Raw genomic sequence first — 21,092 nt, forward strand, 5'->3', positions numbered from 1 at the left:
TGTGGAGTTAACTCTGCCTGTTGTGTGACACTGATCTAGCGGTAGAGCCTCTTCCCCAAATGGGCATTCTCACATTACAAACCTGAATCTAAGACAAACAGTATTGTCATAACAGCCAACCAACTGAGGAAACCTGATCCATCGTTATGCACCCTAGGTTTGGCCACAAATGGGTAGATTTCTCATGACGAGCTGTAAAGTGATGATGTATTGTGGCACACAAGTGGTGACTTAAAGTGTATGTCAAGCCAACAACTTTTTTTTTTTTTTGTTTTAGTGAGCTTTTGAAGTGGGGAAACAATAGAATTCCTGTTGGGTTTGTATTGCTATCCAGAATATACCTTCATGTCTTCTCCTGCTGATAACGGTTTTACCAGACAGGAAGTGCATAAAATTATAAAACGGGGACATTCTAACATAAAAATCTGACTGGGGTTCTAGCCTTCCCCTACTCTACTAAAAAAAAGTATTTCTATCTGTGTTGCTGTTGGAGAGTTCTCACTTCCTTGCTTGCAGGCTAGCAAAATTGTGTGAATAGGACTGAAAGTGAGAGTTAGAGAGTCAATCTCTATAATAGAGCCCTAGATAGCAAATTCCAAACTCTCTCTAAAACTAAGAAAAAATGGAGATGTTCAAAACTGCTTAGATACTGGCAAGATATGCACGATACAATTGATGGTGCTCTTAAACTTCTTTGCTCTCCTGAGCCAAAGATTGGCCACCTGGAACTTTTGGAGCTTCTTTTTTATGACTCTCATAATCCGAAAGTATTAAAGGATAAGTTCACCTTTTGGGAAAAATAAAATAAATGCACATATTTTTGCTGGAAAAGAAATGTGCATTTATTATTTTTTCCTTAAAAAGCCTGGAAAGCATTGCGCCCATCAGTGGATCAGGGGTGCAATACCAGACTCCTGCAAGGTCTTGTGAATGAACTACAAGGCCACTCATCAGTGACCTTGTAGTTTATTCAGAAAGGCTGAATATACTTGTAGTTCAAATCATTCACAGGAAACTGTGAATAAATGACGTGGCTCTGTGGGCGGAGTTATTTTCATAGAGCGACAGCGGGCATCAGAAGAAGTTCGCTGTCACTGAAACATGTTACATGTAACACCCTAAATACGTGTGGGACATATAACATGTTCCAAAAGGTGAACTTGTCCTTTAAGCAGAACATTATACCATACTAGCAATCTCCCAACCACACATCTTTGGATAGGAAATGTGAATTGTATCCCATATTTGGAAAGCTTGATCTATGCATGTTGAGGTAGCCTTCATAAACTTTTTGATCAGGTGTCAGTGGCTAAATAACCCTGTGCTTGCACCAATAGATGATCAAAGAGGGACATGTTTGGTGATCCTGGTCCTCTAGATAGATAAAAAATCTGTAACACACCCCCCCCCCATTGCTATATACCATGTACTTTACTTGCTTTGTAAGAGATGGAGTGTCTAAGGTACCCCTTTATGTGAAAAAGTGTCATGCAATTGAGAAACATTTCTTTAGTTAAATAGTTGAATATAAAAATAATGGAACAACATTTGGAAAATAGATCTACCAAGAAGTCAAAAGGTTTTTTTTTTTTTTAGTTTTTTTATAGGCTGGGGAAACCTGATTTGGGTGTCATAGAAAACCAAAACTGAAGGGAAAACTTCTCAACAGCATCACAGAGAACATTTAAAACCTGCTTGTGAACTGTCTGTGGAATGAACAGACTATTGCGTGTCGAGGCTGCGATAACTGAATAGACAGGGAATTCAGTCAGTTTGGAGGTATGATCAAGAGACTGAGAGAGCAAGTCATTCAGTGTGGCTGCAGCTATAGTTTTCTTGAAAGACAAGATTCATAGTCAGAAGGTTAGAAACCATTTGTGGCCTGTTGATTTGGGCTGGAATTATTTACTTTGTTGCAAGAATTTCACAGTTTGAATAGTATAATCGTACAGGTTTTGGTGAGCAGAGACTATGCCCCTGTTCACACCGGTGCGACTTGTCATGTGATTTGACAGGTCCAAATCACATGACAAGTCGCACCCTATTTTGGTAATGGAACTGTTCAGGTTGGTGTGGCGCCGACTTTGCAATTTTAGGTGGGACTTGTATAGACATCTATGAATGAAATCGCACAGGTGTCAGCAAAGTCACACCTAATTTCAAGTGAAGTTGTGTCATTTCAAATTTGGATTCCGTGTGAATGGGGGGCTAAAACAATCAAAAATGCCTCCAACCATATCAGTGCATAGCACATTAAAACCTCCTTAGAACAGAAGATATTCACATGTCTCATCCCATCACATATCCCCAAAATAAGAGGATTTTTTTTTTGTTTCCAGACAGTGGGTGGTGCCATACAAATTATTGCTTCCCTAGATGAACCTCCAGAATCACTGGATATACATACTGAACCATTGCTGCATCCAGAAACACTGGTGTATAGTGTAAATATAGCCTAATATCATAGAGCTATGATTCCAAACTGCAAACAGCTGTTTCAGCTTTTTGCCCATGATAAATGCAGTGATGGAAACTATGGCTTCTGTGGAGTACTGTTGTGGGCAGTAAAAATGGTCTGGAAGCATTGAAATCTAAAGTGCAATGATAAAGTGGGAGTTGTGAGCCTACCAAAATGTGTTGGCTTTATTTTCTGAACTTTTGTTGTAAGAAACCAACCTTGCCCCAGGGACTGCAGCAATACCCTGGCTGACAATTGAAAATTGGTGAATTTGTTTACTGTTGGGTTCAGCACCCTACTAACCCAACTAACTATATTTTTTGCAAGCATTTACAATCTGGTGGGTGTAACCCTTCTCTGCGCCATCCATAGCTAAAAAAAGTTGTGCTTTGAAAAAAATAGACAAATGTTTCCAGAATAATGTGCTTGTTGTTAGAGGCTAGATATTCCAAATTGTCCAGGAGGCCAACAATACATCTTCTAAATCACTTGCTAACTTTTCTGTCAATTCAGTTTAACAAAAATTTCCAGAATGGTCCAACCACTTGTGAAGCAATTCACCTTGGTCAAACCAAGACTAGCAGCCAGGTAGCCAATCAGCCTTACTGCAACCAACCTGCCAATACAAATAAACTTCAAAAAAGACTGTAAATGCATACCTTCCCTGCAGCCTGTGCCGCCAAACCCTGGTGTCATCCAGAACAATGGTCCCCTAAGGTCTACTGAGAAACCAACACTTCAGGGAGTGTCAATCTTTTTGGTCTCCCATATCTCTTACTGCTTCTTTCTGGAATGGAGCAATGTTTGGCAGTGCAGACAGCAGAAAAAGTAAGTATTTGCACTGATCCTTTGCAGGGTAATTGTTTTAGCAGATTTAAAATTAATCATAGGGTTGCTTTAAACCCTTCAGCTGGTGCATTATTGTCTTGAGCTTTTATGTGCATATTAGTGGAAGCACACATTTCCTGGCCCCTGAAAAGTACTTTCTGGCATCTAAATTTTACATTAATTTAGTTCACCCCTACTATACTACAGAACTATTTTCTGCCTGGCCGTTTTTACTATGGTTATCTATTTAAATACCAATAGTAGAGGATTTTTATTCTTTTCTCTGCATGACTGATACAAAGTCATTGAACCAATAACATTTGCCCATTCTTGTGTGTGGCTAGCTCTGTTCAAATATTTGGTAGCCCAAGCTAAAAGTCAAATCCAGCTGGACAGCCCAGTTTAATCATGTCTAAGTATGTCTAGCTAAAGGCATTATTTTCTGAAAAAATGAATGACCACTCTTCTAAAACAAATACTACTTCCACCTGTTAAAAATTGTAAAATCCTACAGCGTTTTTGTTCCCCGCAAGCAAACTTTTTCTACTTCTCTGTTGTGAGTTGCGTGAACTGTTTTCTGAGGCATGTAAGTAAACCTTGAACACACAAAGTCTTTTTCCGAGGTGAAGTATTTTCCTCTTTACAATGAACATTTATATTTGTAGGATATAGCATGCATTAATATTGCTTATTTTTGATAGTGCATATATATCTTTGCACTGTTTATTAATGCTGGTTTTGGCAGTGCCATTGTGTAAAGTTTATTGCAGTAAGTCAATGGTTTTAAAACGTATGCCTCTCCGAGAAGACTGGTGAGGAGAAATCTGTCTGTCATCTGTAGTGGCAGGACCCACTGCTGATTCTTGTGTGATGCATTCAACAGACTAAAGCACTGTACAAGTTCCAAAGTCTGTGTGTGAGATAATGAGCGCATTTACAGTAAGCTCTCTCACTCACTTTGCTGGATAATGAGTGCTTCTGACATTGGAAGTGCTCATTATTGCCTCCTAGCAACGAGACCCCTAATGCCTTCAACGTGACGTTGCTTTGAAATATTGAAAGGGTCGGGAGTGAGCCACTTACACTTCAGTTAGTTGTAGACATGTATCTAATGTCAGCAATAAATCTGCTTCATCTTTTTGTGATCTCAGCTCATCTCAACCTTCTGTGGCTTATTTGCCTGACTTGGCTGGTGATGTTATTTTAGTATCCCCAAACAGAAAATATTGGCCCCTCTTAGGGATCCTTAATGCTCAACTCAAGTTTGATGTATACAAAACACCAATATATACGAATGCAATTATTCTGAAAGTTTTATTAATTTTTAAATGCAACTCATGCAAGTGGTAAAAGCCTGCTCTAATCCCTTGTACAGTAAAATGCAGACTGGGAGAGGGGGTGTTGTACTAGAGTTCAATCAGGAATGCTTCAAACACAGATGCTAATAAGGAACAACTGAACAGAAGGAGAGAGCAGAGTGAGTTGAAGGGCCAGTCAATGCCTGGGGGGCAGGCGGGTGACCTAGCTGACAAAGCTTAGCTTATCAATCTATATTTCACATCTGTATTTAAAGAGGAAGTAAACCCTCCTCTGCAACTTGTACCTATAGGTAAGCCTATGATAAGGCTTACCTATAGGTACTGCAAATATCTCCTGAACATGTACCGTTTAGGAGATGTTTAGCTTGCATGCAGCCAGTGACATCACTGGCGCATGCGCTCTGAAGGAACGGCCGCTCGTGCCGTTCCTTCAGAGCCAAGTGCCGTGAAAGTCGGCTCCCGCTAGCATGCGCGGGAGGGACATCACCGCGGCTCCAGCCAATCAGATGGCCGGATGCCGCAAAGCAGGAAGAAGAGTGACCGAACATGTCGCCCGTGAGGGAGGTGAGCGAGCTGCACTGCGGAGCTTCGTTCTAAGGTAAGTATTTCATAATGAGCTAGTATGCGATGCATACTAGCTCATTATGTGTTTGTCTTTCAGGTGTTTGTTTTTTTTACAAAAAAATTCTGAGGTTTACAACCTCTTTAAAGAGTTGAAAGAGCCACTAAATAAAACCGAGGTACTAGTACCAACATCCAACAAATATTGTGCAAAAAAGAAAAAAAGAAAGTCCCATGTCTTCTCTCTCTGGAGACTTCTAAGTTGGGGAACCAGTCTCCTTTTTCTTTTTTGCACATCTGTATTTAGTTGTTTTGCTTGTGTTTAGGATTTTTTAAATGTATTTATTTATTGAGACATATGTGTCACAAACCTATATTTTTGGTGTTACTGGTAGACAGCCTATTACCTAACAATGGCAACCTAAGTTGGACTAATTCTCTTAGGTACACTTTTTGATTAAATGTATATCCAAGTTTCTATAGCAACTCCACACACTGGTAAGGGAAAATTGAAAATTGCTAACTTGGCGGCCTTAGAGCAGCCTTTTTTAACTAGTGTTCCGACGTACCTAGGATTTCTTCTAAGGTTGAAAGATTTCTTTGGGCATGAATGTCTCTCTGAGAAGTAACCACAGACACTAATTATCTTTTTATTTATCAGGAAGAGGACATTCCCCTGTTCACTGACCTCCAATGTAAGGGGGCATGTCCTACTGAATACCAAGAGAGAACAAGAATTTTCTTTCTTTTCTTACCATTGATTTTAACGTACTTATTTCATTTTAGTATTAATACTGTGAAATTGCTGAAAATAATGTCATACAGAGCAAACCCGGGGGGGGGGGGGGGGGGGGTCAAAAACACAAAAACATATTATTTTATCTATTTATTACTATTAATTTATTACTATTAAGGGAATGCGTAATTATTAGCAGGGGATTCCTGGGACCTGAAAGGTCATTTTAAGGCTTCTCCATGTTAAAAAAGGATTGTGCAAGGCTGCCTTAGAGGATTATTGAATGCATGATGGGATGTAGGTGCAGCAAAAGAAAAGACCTTGAGGCACGATTGAAATAATGTCTTTAAAAAGAATATTTGCAAAATTATTAATCGCATGAGGATTCAAAGTGCAGGTGAAAGTGTTCATTTTTCTTCTCCCTATTCAGTGCTGTAGAATGATTTTGCCATATTTTCATTGAGAGTCAGTTTGATGACTTATGTGGAGAGAATATGAATGAATAATATGTCTGTAGAACTTGTGTCACTCATCTTCCTACAAACTCTATCTCACTATGAGTCATAAAAATCATAACATTCAAAGCTTTCGCTGAGGAAATGTGTTTTGTGGCACCAATATAGGATGTCTGGTATAACATTCACTAATTTATTTCCCAAACCATGGACAGCAGCCAGTTGAGTAGTCTGCATTTTTGCATTTGAAAAATGCTTGCTATTTTTTATTGAAAAATTTTATAGGAGTAGAACATGAGTAAGTTGAATAATTTTCAGGTGAAATAGAAAGCTGGATTAATACTTAATCGTGAGTGCTTCTGCTATAATTCCAAGCAAATATATAAAAGAAAATAAAAATTGAGGGTCGGCCGCTATAATTTTTTATATGTTTTAACATTGAAAATACTTTCTGGAAAGGATTTAGGTTTAGGCAGGCTGACAGTAACATCTTTCCAGGAGGTTAAGTGTCAGAGCAGAAAGGCCAAAAATAAATAAATTTGTATTAAGTTTTATTTTGTATAGTATTTTTATTAACAGTAAAATATCAATTTCCCAATAAATTGCGTAAAAACATAGTAAGGGATAAATGCATTTTAGGTGAAGGGGCTTTTTTATAAAGCAGCTTTCATTAAAAGAAATCATGCCAACTGCACACAGTATTGGTTGTGCCTAAATACTTACCTATTGCACTCAGTTTGCAATACATGCGGCTACGAATGTGTCCATTCAGACATTGAGCTGCCGCTCACTGTTTGTCCTTACAAAGGGTTAAAAGTGTAGAGGCCGGGCTTCTTGCATTGTATTGTGAAAAAAGGGGAGGACAGCGCTCAATAATTTATTGCATATTCTTGCATTGTATGGTAATGAGGACAGACTTGGGGCAGGCTCACTATAACATTGTTCAAAAATCTCTCCATCAGCCACGACAAATCCTCCTGAGAAACATATTAAAGGTAAGAAATATAAAAAGAAATTAGGCATGTTGTGTGAACGGGAACACATAACAAACATAAAGTGGGATTTTCTCACATTTGAATGTAAAAGTGGAAATACATTTTAGGCCTTTGTTATTTCTGGTAATGGAAGAACATTGGAAATATATTTGCACCTGATTCTGTCTACTACCACAATTGTTGATGGAATGTTTAGAAAGAAAGCTGTATTTTATTTTTGTTGGAAACACATTGTTTTCTGTCAATGTTAAAGTTGAATGACAAGCAAACCTCAAAATTAAATGAAGGCGGCTCTCCAGTCTCTCAGTGGGTGATGTTGAAGAGATCTGTGCAGATCTTTGCAAAATATAAACCACTCTATACACCTTTGGACCTATTTACGCTGATAATTCTGATTTATGCTGGAAGCTGGGTTTGGGAAAGAACACAGCTTGTTAGGTGCAAAGTTTATCATGTGCCTAATCATGAGCCCATTATAATTATCAATTAAGTGGCACTTGCATATGACTTCATGCAAGGGCAACTATATTGCAGCTAAAAAAAAATGCCCGTTTTACAGGCGTGTCTTTTTTTTGCCTCTAAACGCCCCTCCATGTTAGCCTAGGTGTCCATGTACACCTAGGCATTTACATGCAGGAGCGTTAGGAGGCAGAAAAAAAACCCCCATCACTTTCATGTTAAGAGAGGAGCATTTGGGCAGCATTAATTCATGCATTAATGTACGTTAGTGCATTCTAATAGCCAGAATAAAATATTCTGGTCGATAGAATGCATTAATTTCAAATGTGGGAACATGCGCAAACAGACAAACACTTGTGAAAAGCGCAGCATTTACTGCATTTTTAAGCTGTTTCTCTCCTGTAAGGAGTAAAGGCGTTCAAAGGAGCACAGTGTGTATGAAGCCAAAAAGTAACTTATGACATGGCTTTCACCTTTTTTCTTCTTTCCAGTCCATTTTCGGCTATTGATTTGCATATATATATTTGTATGTGCTCCCCCTAGTGGTCACTTGTATGTTAGAGAATATGATTAGTTTCCTGCATTTAATCAGACCTAGCGTTCGATATACAGTATGTGCTAGAACTACCCTAAGGCCTCATGCACACAAGATATTTTGCAAACTCTCCAAAAAACCTTTAATCCTGGCAGCAGCATTTTGTCAGAAAAAACACTTGTAAAAGTGTCCAAAGCTTTTACAAGATTTTGGGCACCTTTACAGGCATCAAAAGCTTGGATGTTAATCAATTTAATTGGCCAGAATTATAACTTATTCTGGCCATTATAATGAATTCACGCCCGACTGCTAAATGTGCCTAGCATTTAGGCGCATTTAGACGCATTTAGGCACGTTTAGACGCATTTAGAAGCGTCAAGCATTTTTTCTGCCAAAACTCTGCTGCTCCTGGACGCACTTGCAGAGTTTTTTTTTCCTACCTAAGGATAACTTGCAGGGGAGTTTAGAGGCAGGAAAAAAAAAAAAGAAACTGCCTGACTTCCTTAGAAGCAGATGCAAAATTGTCCAGTGTGCATGAGACCTTCAAAAAAGATGGCTACTTTTCTCTCCAGAATTATGCACCCAAATTTGTTCAGGCATCAACTTCTTGGACTGAGATGCTGACTTAAAAACTACACAATCATGTAAATATTGGTGTTGTGTGGTTCTTAGCTGTGTTCACAAATATTGGGCACAAATCAACCTCTGCTTCAGCATCTCACATTGTTCCTTGCTACAAAGTAACAATGTTGCAGTCTGATTACTGGGGGAGAGGAGAATTTGGAACTTCTTTTTATTGCCTGCAGCAGACTAATTACATCATCACAGCCTAGGCAAAGGTACTTGGCTTGAGCTGAAGAACTGCAATTTAATGTTTTTTGTAAATATACTGTTGGTGTATTTTCATCCACACTTGTAAAGTTACTGATCAATCCACTTTGAAGCAAACCTGTACTTAATCTAGGTTTAGTAAACTACCTCTCCAGCTTTACAGTAGGCACCCAAAGGTTCCTGCTATTACCTTGTGCTGCGATACCCTGAAACTCCTTTCGGCTTCTAAAGCCTGAAGAGAAAAGTTGGCTTCCAATGCCAAGCCTACATAGGAAAAACACTCAGGAAAGGAGCGGTGCTAAAATGTAAGTGAAAACAAACTTTCAGAAAGTTTGTGTTTTCCTGGAATGATGGGATTTTGGGATGATGAAGTGTGGTAAAGGTAAGAGAATGCAACTTAGGATGGTTTGCTTTAATAGCAGATAAGCTCAGTTGACCTTCTGAAGGGTCAAGGCAAACCCAACCCATTGACTTACAGAGCTGCTGTATGTACAGAAACAAAGTTTTATTACATAAAATTCATGTATTTTATTACTTATTATTTTAGAGAGTTCCTTATTCTGCATTAAAAAATAGCCTGTAGACTAAAAGACTACCGTTTCCGTTAATAAAAGTAAATAATAATGACATACATGATACTGTTGTGCTTACAGATAGTTTATGAAGACACTTCACATTGAACGGCTCTGAGATAACATTTTCTGGTGTATGTGGATCACTGGTAACCTATATCCTGTATGATGTGTACAATCCATTTTCTTTCCATCAGCAGCTGTAAATAAGCGGTTCCTGCAATTACAGCTTTGTACACAATTGATCATATCCCTAAACTGATGACAATAACACACACAAGGATCTGTGTTATTCTCTCTATCGTCACCCGTACCTAAACCCACCTTCATTTCCATCAAAGAACGCTCCAGCTCTAATGGCACAAGCACATGTACAGTGGAAAAAGTGAACGAGTTGTTTAAAACAAGCACTGATGAGCAAAAAACATGTCAAATCCACACCATTGTTAGTTTGAGCCAGCACAAGTGTACAGAGCAAAATTAGAAACCCAAAATGCCGTGGAAAATGTGCCATTATTTTTGCAGCTGGTAAATGAAAGCTCAGAATGGAACACAAAATTTGGTAATAAATATGCTATGTGAATAGTGGTGTTTATTTATTATTTTATAAAATATTTTTTTCATTCAAATCTGTGTATTTAAAAGCATTGAAGCACAAAGACATAGGATTTTGCTACACATACTTTATTTTAAAAAAAGTGCAAAGTGGTGTTACATTTCAAGCCCTTGTAGACTTCATATACTGCGTAAATGTTGTCAGCATATTACATATTGTATATGACTCCTGTTAAAATGTATGTCTAGCCAATAAAAAATATGCAGTTCATCTCTGCAGTGCATACACATTGACCACACGACACATTTAAAAAATGAATTTTGACATTACATTAACATACTTAAGCTTGAAGGATTGGGCTTAGATCTTTAACAGGGTCACTAGATCAATAATAATATATTATAATGAGCAGATAAGGAAGCTCATGAGTTTAAGATCTAGTGGAGAGAACCATATGCCCAAATAAGTGCATAGGAAAGGAAATTATGGAAACAGGAGTTGCAGGTAGTTGACTAGATAAATGGGACATAGGAATCAATGCAGACAATCAGCCACCTAGACTAGAGAGATCCAAAACTTGGCATACATTTAATAGCAGCATTTTGTGTATGCATGAATATTGGTTAGACCAGTTCAACATTGGTCATTATATTGAACATTCAGTACAAGAGTTTGAAATCTAGTGAAAAGAGAATGCCCATTAGGTCATGAAGAAAATTTGTATAACTTGCCACCAAATTCCTTCTACTCGGGGGGCAGTGCCACACTAAATTATATTAATTGACTGTGTTTACTTAAATACAGTGTAAGGTTCATGTAGTCAATAATTCTACCTAAAGAAGCCGCAGAGGCAAAACGTCTCAAAGTATCTACTTGAAGCCAGATATGATCACTGGGACCATTATTATGCTATAATGCTTTAATGCTGTGATTTGGATATTATAGAAATAATAAACCTATTATCTTCTTTAACACATTTTTATTTATTTTGGTACATCAAAAGTCCAAGTTCTTCTATTTTTGCTAGTGAATTATAAAAAGTGCCAGAATAAAGTTACATTTTTGGACAAGTGAATAATATTTTGGGACTGTATTTAACCAAAATTATTAACTTCATATACATATCTGTATTACAGCTATTTAATTCAGTCAGAAGAACTTAAAGTGGTTGTAAAGTCAGAGTATGAATACTGCCAGCCCCTCTGGTATACCAAGGTATACTGCACATTGTAAATGTTTGGTTAAGATGATGTCGATAAATAACTTATTTTAGATCGCCTCTGAGCGGTCACGTGACCTCCCTCTGCTCTCCTCCCCCCTTCAGGGAGGGGCTGAGATTCCCCTCTGACATCAGCCAGGAGGTCACGTGACTGCTGTGCTTTCTGCTCATCCCCTCCTGCTGTAGTCCTTAGATTGGGGGGGGGGGGGAGGAGAGCGGCGGGAGGTCACGTGATCGTGCAAAGACGATCCTAAAAGAAGGTATTTAGCGACACAATTTTAAACAAACATTTACACTGTGTAGTATACCTTGTTTTAATAGAGGAACTGGCAGTATTTCTACTCTTACTTTACTGCCAGCTACTAACAGCAGCCAGAGGGGAGGGGAGGGAAGGAGATTGCTCACACACAGAAGTACCTTGGTACTAAAAGACAAAACCACAAGAAGGGCTCACCAGCTATTGGTTAAAGAATAAAATATACTCACAAAAGTCATGCAGTTCCAAGCTTTTAAAGGGGGTTTGAGGGGTATACCCTCATTTTCAGAGTTCTGAAAAAGAGAATATACCCCTCAAAGCTCAGCTCATTTATATTTGCTGTGGCGTGTTATCCAGGTCCTCTTATTGAACATCTAGGTTCAAGAATTGTTCAGAGGCTGGTGTTTTGATGATTTTATAAGATTTCAACTGCATCACTTTTGTGAGTATTATTTTAGTCTTCAACCAATAAATGATGCTTAAGGTAAAGCTTGAGGTTGGTGCACCCTTTTTGTCATTTTTATCATTTTGTGCTAGGGTTGTATCTTTAGCAAAGCAGCCAGCTTTTTGGACAATTGGAGAAAGCTGTATAGTGGCACTTACATAAATGAAGTGTGGTAGGAAAGTTTAGCCTTATGTCTGTTGCAATGTTTGGGGAATCTGCTGGATCACAGGACACAGGCGATGCAATCAAAGAAATGTTTATTAACTTAAACAGGCTTCATAGCAGCAAAAAAAAACACTTTTGGAGAGGGTAACTTCCCCTGGCAACAAGTTTCCAGTCAGGACACTGACATGCATCCTCTCGGCTGTACAAAAGTCCACCATCCACAGTCTCCTCTATACTCACACACCACACCTACAACTTCATGTCCTTCTTAAACCCTCTTCCTTTGACCAATGAGTTAACCCCTTTTGTTCCCTTAAAGGGACCGCAGTCAACAGAGGGGAAATATAGTGTCCTTCCAGGACCCACCCTCAGCGAACTGTACATATCCCCCCCCTTCTGCCCCAACGCCAAGGAAGTGAGAGGGCATCTGCATTTTGATGCTGTCTCCCGGGCCTGTGCTCCACTACAAATCTATATTCCTGGAGTGCCAGGAACCATTGGGTAATTCTGGCATTAGTCCCTTTACTTTGTCTCATCCACGTTAAAGGAGCATGGTCTGAAATTGGCCTAAATTTCCTCCCCAAGAGATAAAACCTGAGGGACTCTAAGGCCTACTTAATGGCTAGACACTCTCGCTCAACTATCACATAGTTTTTCTCCGCTGGTGTCAACTTCCTACTGAGGAAGACTACTGGTTGCTCCTCACCATGAATAACGTGTGACAGGAGTGCTCCTAACACCACATCTGAAGCATCAGTCTGGACAATGTATTCCTTTGAAAAGCGCTATCAGGACAGGTTGTTGGCACAGTGCTGACTCAAGCTCCAAAAAAGCCCTTTCAAAGTCTGCATTCCACTCAACCATGACCGACTTCCGACCCTTAATCAGATCGGTCAATGGAGCCGCCAATGTAGCAAAGTTGGATACAAACCTCCTGTAGTATCCCACTATGCCCAGGAATGATCGTACCTGCTTCTTTGTTAGGGGGCGAGGCCAGTTCTGTATCCCCTCTACCTTGTTGACCTGAGGTTTTACCAGCCCTCTACCTACAATATACTCCAGGTATTTCACCTCCTCCATTCCCAACACAAATTTTTCAGGGTTCACTGTGAACTCCTCCTACCAAAGGGTGTCCAGCACTGCCTGGACTTTGGGCAAGTGTGTTTCCCAGTCTCTGCTAAAAATGACTATGTCATCCAAATATACGGAGACATACTCTCGGGAGGTCGTAAAATCCTATCCATTACTCGCTGGAACGTGGCTCGAGCAGTTTGTAGTCCAAAAGGCATTCCTTTTTACTGAAAACTCCCCTCTGGGGTAGAAAAATCATTTTTCTCTCTGGTAGTCTTAGTCAGGGGGATTTGCCAATACCCCTTAGTAAGGTCTAATGTGGTGATATACCTGGCTAGACCTAATCTCTCAATAAGCTCATCTTCCCGGGGCATAGGGTAGGCATCAAACTTGAAACTTCATTAAGTTTCCAAAAATCATTGCAGAACCGCAGAGTCCCATTGGACTTCAGTACCAACACAATTGAGCTTGACCACTCACTCTGCGATTCTTCAATAATATCCAGGTCTAACATCTTCTTTACTTCCTCTGAAACGGCCTTTCTCTGAGCTTATGGAATACGGTACGGTCGGACACAAACTTTGACTCCTGGTTCAGTGATAATATCGTGCTCAATGACCTTAGTAAGACCTGGCAAGTCTGAAATGTTTTCTTTATTTCTCTGCAAGAACTCCTTTGCTTGCTGTCTTTGGATTTTAGACAGGGTATTTGCTACTTGGACACTCTCCACGCCAACCTGAGGTTCAAGTCTTGCACCAGCCAGGGAGGTCAACGGTTCCCTGTCCATCCAGGGCTTTAACAAATTTCCGTGATATATTTTAGACAGCTTCCTCTTGCCTGGATGGTGGACTTTATAATTTACCTCCCCCATTTTTTCTACAATTAAAAAGGGACCTTGCCGTCTGGCCAATAACTTACTTTCCACAGTGGGAATCAGTACCGCTACTCGATCCCCCACTTGGAAGTGCCTTATTTTAGCGGCCCTATTATATACCCTCCATTGAGCCTCCTGGGCTTTTTGCAAATGTTCCTTGACCAGTGGCATCACACTTATGATCCTTTCCTGCATTTCGGAGACATATTCAAGAACACTCTTATGCTGAATAGGTTCACTTTCCCATTCCTCTTTAACAAAATCAAGCAATCTACAAGGTCTCCGCCAATACATCAACTCAAAGGGTAAAAACCCAGTGGAGGACTGAGGCACTTCCTGAATAGCAAATAGAGCTGGTAACAGGCAGTCCCAGTCTTTCCCATCCCTTTGTACCACTCTCTTGAGCATTGACTTCAGAGTCTTATTAAAGTGCTCTACCAAGCCATCCGTTTGGCAATGGTAGACTGATGTGCGCAGCTGTTTAATCTGAAACAGCTTGCACACATCGGCCATAACCCTCAACATAAATGGAGTGCCCTGGTCTGTGAGTATTTCCTTAGGAAATCCAGTCCATGTGAACGACTGGAATAATTCCCGAGCAATAATCTTAGAGGAGGTATTCCGCAGGGGTAGCGTCTCAGGATATTGGGTGGCATAGTCAAGGATCACCAGTATATAGGAGTGACCTTGAGCCGACTTTACCAAGGGACCCACTATATCCATCGCTGTCCTTTCAAATGGGACCTCAATTATGGGCAGAGGGACCAAAGGGCTATGGAAGTGAGAGCGATTAACTGACAGGTGGGACAAGAAGCACAGTATTTCTTTACCTCTGCTTTCAGACCTGGCCAGTAAAACCGGTCAGGGATCCATGCTTCTGTTTTCTCCATTCCCAGGTGTCCCTCTAAAACATTGTTGTGGGCCAGGTCAATAACCTTCTGTCGATATTGTTGGGGTACCAACAATTGTTCTACAACATTTTCCCTTATTTTGTTAACCCGATTAAAGCAATTCATTGCATACTGCAAAGTGTGGCTATCGCTCATTCACACATGGCTCTTGGGGAACCCCGTTTACCACCACAACCTGTTCCCATGCCCGGGTCAAAGTGGGGTCCTGCATCTGGGCAGTACCAAATGCCCCCTGGGGAACACCCAAATCTGGTAGGGCAAGGGTGGAGGCCACTTCCTCACCCTCTTTCCTCAGCATCATCTGAAGTGGAGAAGGTTCCCCCCCCCCCCCCCCCTCAGTGTTCAGGTCGGTCTGTGGACCATGTATTTTGGCATCCTCAACAGTATCAATATTGCTTTTATCCATATCAACCTCAACAAAATTTGGCAGTTCAGGGTTACTCTCCTCAACAGCAGGAACAGAGGGAGTTTCTCCCCAGTCTCTGGGCCGCTCATGTAGCTGTCCTTGTTCCCACAGTTTGGCAAACAACGGACAGTCTCGTCCTATTATCACATCATGCACTAAGTTTTCCACCACCCCCACCTCATGAGAACCAGTGCCACATGCCATGGAGATAGACATAGAGATGAGAGGGTACTCTCGAGTGTCCCCGTGAATGCACACAACCCGTAAAGTTTTGCTTACTGGGCTGATCCTACCAATTACTCTGGGATGAACCAGGGTCACAACGCTCTTGCAGGAAGGTGGTTTACTCGAACTTCACACTCAAACTTCCCCTCACCAAGATCCAGTTGTGTTGTGCATGCTTTATGGGCATAAAAAGACCCCCTTCGGAGAACCCCCGCATTCCATGGGCTCCTCTTGCAGTGGGCAGTATGGCCCCAGGAATGACACCGCCAACATTGTAGATCCCCCACTTTCCAAGCATGAACAGACCTCTGAGGAGGCACAAGAAGTGACTCTTGGCTTTGTTGGATTTGTGCTCCAGGGTTCCATGCAATTTCCATCCGAGGGGCTGCAGTTGACCGAACAGGCCGTGCTGAGCCCTTGGTGCTTGGTAGGGCCGAGCAGATCCTCCACTACCATATATCTTTCCACCATCTCAACAAGGTGGTTCACTGTTTTGGAGTCTCCATGGCTGACCCATTGTTGAAGGTTGTCTGGCAGGGACCTCAGGTATCGGTCCAACACAACTCGTTCCACGATTTGAAAGACAGACAACACCTCGGGCTGCAGCCATTTTTTACCAGTTGCACCAGGTCATGCATGTGGGACCTTGGTGGCTGGTCTGAACGATATTTCCATTGATGCACTCGTTGGGCCCGGACGTCCATAGTCACCCCCAGACGAGCCAGAATTTTAGCCTTTAGTCGTTCATAGACTTTAGCTTCATCAGGCGGCAGATCAAAGTAGGCCTTATGAGGATTTCCGGTGAGGAAAGGAGCAATGAGACTGGCCCATTGGTCCTGGGACCACCCTTCTCTCTCTGCTATCCTCTCAAACGTAGCAAGAAATGCCTCTACATCATCACTCAGAGACAACTTCTGCAGGAAATGACTGGCCCACACAGCCACCTGGTTGCTAGGGGTAACAGCTGCCTGCTCATGACTCTGAGAAAGGTGCTGTACTACCTCCTGTAAGGCATTCACCTGAGTTTGTATAGCTCCTTGCTGGGCTGCCAGCTGGGTCACCAACAGGTGGGTACTTTCTTGCTGCTTAGCCAGAGCCTCTCTGTGGTGAGCTTGTTGGACCTCCAGCTGGGTCACTAAGAACTGATTAGCTTCCCCATGACGAGTCTGCGCTTGCATATTGGCCAGGGATAACTGTTTAATTAGCTCCTCCATTGTTTCAGTGCAGCTTTAACCCAGGACATAAGTCAAATGTACTGTCCCTTTTAAATGTCAGTTTTCAGTCCAACGCAAAAAAAAAATGCTTTTTTTTTTTCTTCTTGTGTCTGTTTCTCTGTCCTGCCCGCATCCTCCACCAGTTGCAATGTTTACGGAATCAGCTGGATCTCAGGACACAATCAAAGAAATGTTTTCTAACTTAAACAGGCTTCATAGCAGCAAACAAACGCAACAAAGAAAAACAGTCTCACCAACTTGAAGAGTTCAGATCTGCCTTTGCAGTTAAACATGCCCTGCTTTTGGAGAGAGTAACTTCCCCTGGCAACAGGTTTCCAGTCAGGACACTGACATGCACCCTCTCGGCTGTACAAAACAGTGTTAATTTCGTCGACTAAAACTGACTAAAACGTTTTCGTCAACTAACACAATTCAGATGACTAAAATATGACTAAAACTAAAATGGCATTTTAGTCAAAAGACTATAACTAAAACTAAATCGAAATTTGCTGCCAAAAATTAACACTGGTGCATGCTCAAAGCATAAATAATAATATATTAGATTTTTCACTCCAGGACCAGCAGTAGTATATAATGAGTTTGGAAATTGTAGAGACATGCTTAAATAATGCATTACAAATTACAATTGAACTACACCCATTTGATTATAGATGACTAAAATGAGTTTTAGTCGACTAAAATATACTGGAGTTTTAGTCGACTAAATACGACTAAAATTAAAACACTTGCAGAAGACTAAAATAGGACTAAAACTAAAATGCCATTTTAGTCCTAAGACTAAGACTAAAACTAAATTGAAATTTGCTGCCAAAATTAACACTGGTACAAAAGTCCACCATCCACATTCTCCTCTATACTCCACCACACCACACCTACATCTTCCTGTATTTCTTAAACCCAATTCCTCTGACAAATGAGTTAACCCCTTTTGTTCCCTTAAAGGGACTACAGTCCAAACAGAGGGGAAATATAGTGTCCGTCCAGGACCCAACCTCAGCAACCTGTACACTGTTCATACAGAAGCCCATCAAGTTAAAAGTTATGGTCACATGACCTGCCATTTTATTACAGGCTAAATGTTTGTGGTCTATAAATAGAGCATGATATGAATACCTGTCAGTGTCAACACCCTACATTTGTGTACTGTGTACCAGCTCTGCTTCTGTTTGATTTTGTGATGTGAAACAGAATACAAAAGTGATGCACAGAGAAAAGATGTCAGAGGTCAGGTTTCTTTGTTTGCCCAAGACCTGTAGGTCAACCAGCATGACATGTCATTAACTAGAGAATAGAAAGATTCATTCAGTTGTTATCTTTTCCTTATTACTTAGTATTTCCGTTTTGTATTCTAGGGGTTTGATATGGCCAGGTATCTCAATACTTTAATTTCAGCTTCCTTGCAGGGTTTTCTAATGAATGGGACTGATAGTCTTCTTTCATATCCCTATCACTAACATAGGAAGAGAGATAATACTGTATAGTTTTTTAAGATAGAGGAGCCATACCTTGTTAATGGGAATGGCTACATCTAAAGTTTAAAAAAATGCCTGCAAAGACAAACATAGGTAGATGTAAAGTAGAAGTTTTTCTTTGTCAAATCCATTTTATTTATAATGCAATACTGTATCCCTCTACTGATTTGCAAGTGTAACTTTTCTGAGGATATTTGTTTGTCTTGAGGCTTCAATTACAAACCTGTCAATAAGACTTGTTTTATTTTAGTTCCACGCATGTTGATGTGCCCATCAGCTGACTCTAGAGTAGTAGTTATATTATTGTTATGTCAGGTTGACCCAGTAAGTGTCCGCCTTTTTAAGTATGTAGTATAAAGTATATTGTAAGTTTGTCTTGGTGCTCTGATTTGTCTTGAGATGTGGTTAAAACATCAAAATTAAAACATAAAAAAAAACCACAGTTCATTAAAGCAGACCTCGCATGAAAATGCAAAGGTCTTCTTATTGCCTAGCCCCTTCGCTTCTTCAGATTAAACACAATTTAAAAACATTTAAAACACTAAGCATTAGGAGAAGAAAATGCCTTGCCTTGCTCCTAGATCTGGCACAGCTTTACTATGGGAGTCTGGGAAAGCTGAGAATCCCAGATACCAACAGGATCCTCCACAGTGCTAGAGCATCTTGTCAAGAGATTTGGGATCCTCAGCTTTTCCAGAATCCAATGAGAAGCATAGGTGATGTCATCACAGCCTATAAAAAATCTGCTGGAAGTCTATGTGTAGGTTGGTATTCTTTCTTTTTTATTTCTTCTAAAATACTTAATTTCTCTTACGTCCTCCGACAGTCGCCGCCTCTTCATATTCGTCACATATGGGGTATTAGACTTTGCTCCGAAGGAGTAGCTAGGCAACAGAATATGTTAACATTAAAGCTTTTAACATATCCCACCCTCAAGGGGTGGTCCCCTCAGTCAATACCCTCCTACTTCCTGCAACCATATCTCAGTTTAATTGTCTAGCTTGTCAGGAGTGGCTGGCTCTCTCTGTGCTGGGGCTTTCTGCCCCAGACTCTTTCTTCTTTTTAAAATTTTGTTTGAGTTTTCTCTCTACCTTTACTTAGCTGTTATTTTTGTCAGCGTTAGTTAGTTCTTCTGATGAAGAGGATCATGCGGACTGGGTCTCGGGCTGATCCCCCTGGTCGCAGGTCGTGGGTCAGTGACTTCCCAGTCTGCCATCGAGCGTTCAGCCAGGTAACGCTCCTGGCACAGTGAACGACCCATCCCTGTTCGGTGCAGGGATGATTGGGGAGGTGGCTACCTCACTGGACGCTGTGCGGTTTCTTAACCCCCATTTTGTGCGTCTTGAATGCGACTCTCCCTGCCTCATGTGCAGCGGCTTGTTCGCCTGTGCGGGTCCCCCACGCCATGTGAGGTAAGTGTATTTATGTGGGGACCTGTCTGTCTGGGGGGGTGTCAGTCTGGGACTGTGTAACCTGCCTCTATTCACACTGCTTGTCTCCCTATCTCTCGGCTGCATGCTGTGGGCTGCAAGGGGGGGGGGAGCTGTGTGACACTGTGTGTGTCAGCCTGGTCAGTGTGTGAAGCTGTGTGCTGTGGGGCATGTTTTTTTGGCATGTTTGGGCATATACAGCGATCGCTGCGGCTATCTGACATGTATTCTGATACTGGAATGTAATGTGTGTTTTACTGCACTGTGGAGCTGCGGTTTCGGCGCCAAACGGCGCCATTTTGCCTACACTCGCTCCGGCCGCATGTTTTACATGCATGGCGGCCATTTTCTTGTAGCCTCCATAGGCTTACATAGAGCGCCCTGGCAGCATCACTTCCTCTTTCCAGGAACACCGATCGAGGCAGCAGCAGCGGCGAGGGTCTCCTCAGGTTTTATCCTTCTGTTCTTGCTATCCATTGCCTGTGTTCAGTTTGCATATTCCCTGTGGGGGTCTTATTGTGCTTGAGTGTGGTGCGGTGGGCTGCGCTTGCCGCGCTTGCTTAAAAGGGGCAGTTAACCCTTTGTTGTCTGGCATTACAGGGGCAATGGATTCTCAGGAGGGCAAATTTCCTACAGCCTTGGTGGAAAGCCAGGGGACCGCTGTTTCCCCCCCAGGGGGGGATTTAGCCACTATTGTGGCTGGCCTTGCTGCTCAGGTGCAGATGCTGGTGGCTGCTCAATCTACTAAAAGGCCCAGAGTTGCTCTTTCCTCTGATTCTGAGGGTGAAGGTGATGGGGCTGTTATGGCGGGGGCCTCCTTATCGGGGTCCCGCTCCTCTCTTGATCTAGTGGGGTCCGAGGTGGAGGCTGAAGTTGAGGGGGTTGATAATTCTCCCCCTGGCTCGCCTGAAGAGCTTGCAATCATGGATGAGTTGATTGCTTCCATAAAGCAAACGCTGCGTTTGCAGGATGAAGTGTGTCCCCCCGCCGCCTTGGCGGCTTATGGGACGCAGAGAAAACGCAGGACGCCGCAGGTTTTTCCCTGCAATGATGATTTTCAGCGCGCTGTTAAGGAACA

The 21,092-nt window shown here is 41.5% G+C and overlaps 1 protein-coding gene across 1 annotated transcript in view; it reads left to right on the forward strand.

The window, feature by feature from the left end:
* ADAMTS6 (ADAM metallopeptidase with thrombospondin type 1 motif 6) overlaps window positions 1-21,092 on the forward strand; it is a 448,695-nt gene that overhangs the window by 93,036 nt on the left and 334,567 nt on the right. The gene's annotated exons all lie outside the window — the stretch shown is intronic.

The sequence above is a fragment of the Pelophylax lessonae genome (assembly GCF_965119305.1).
Source record: "Pelophylax lessonae genome assembly, chromosome: 1".
Classification (NCBI taxonomy): Eukaryota; Metazoa; Chordata; class Amphibia; order Anura; family Ranidae; genus Pelophylax; species Pelophylax lessonae.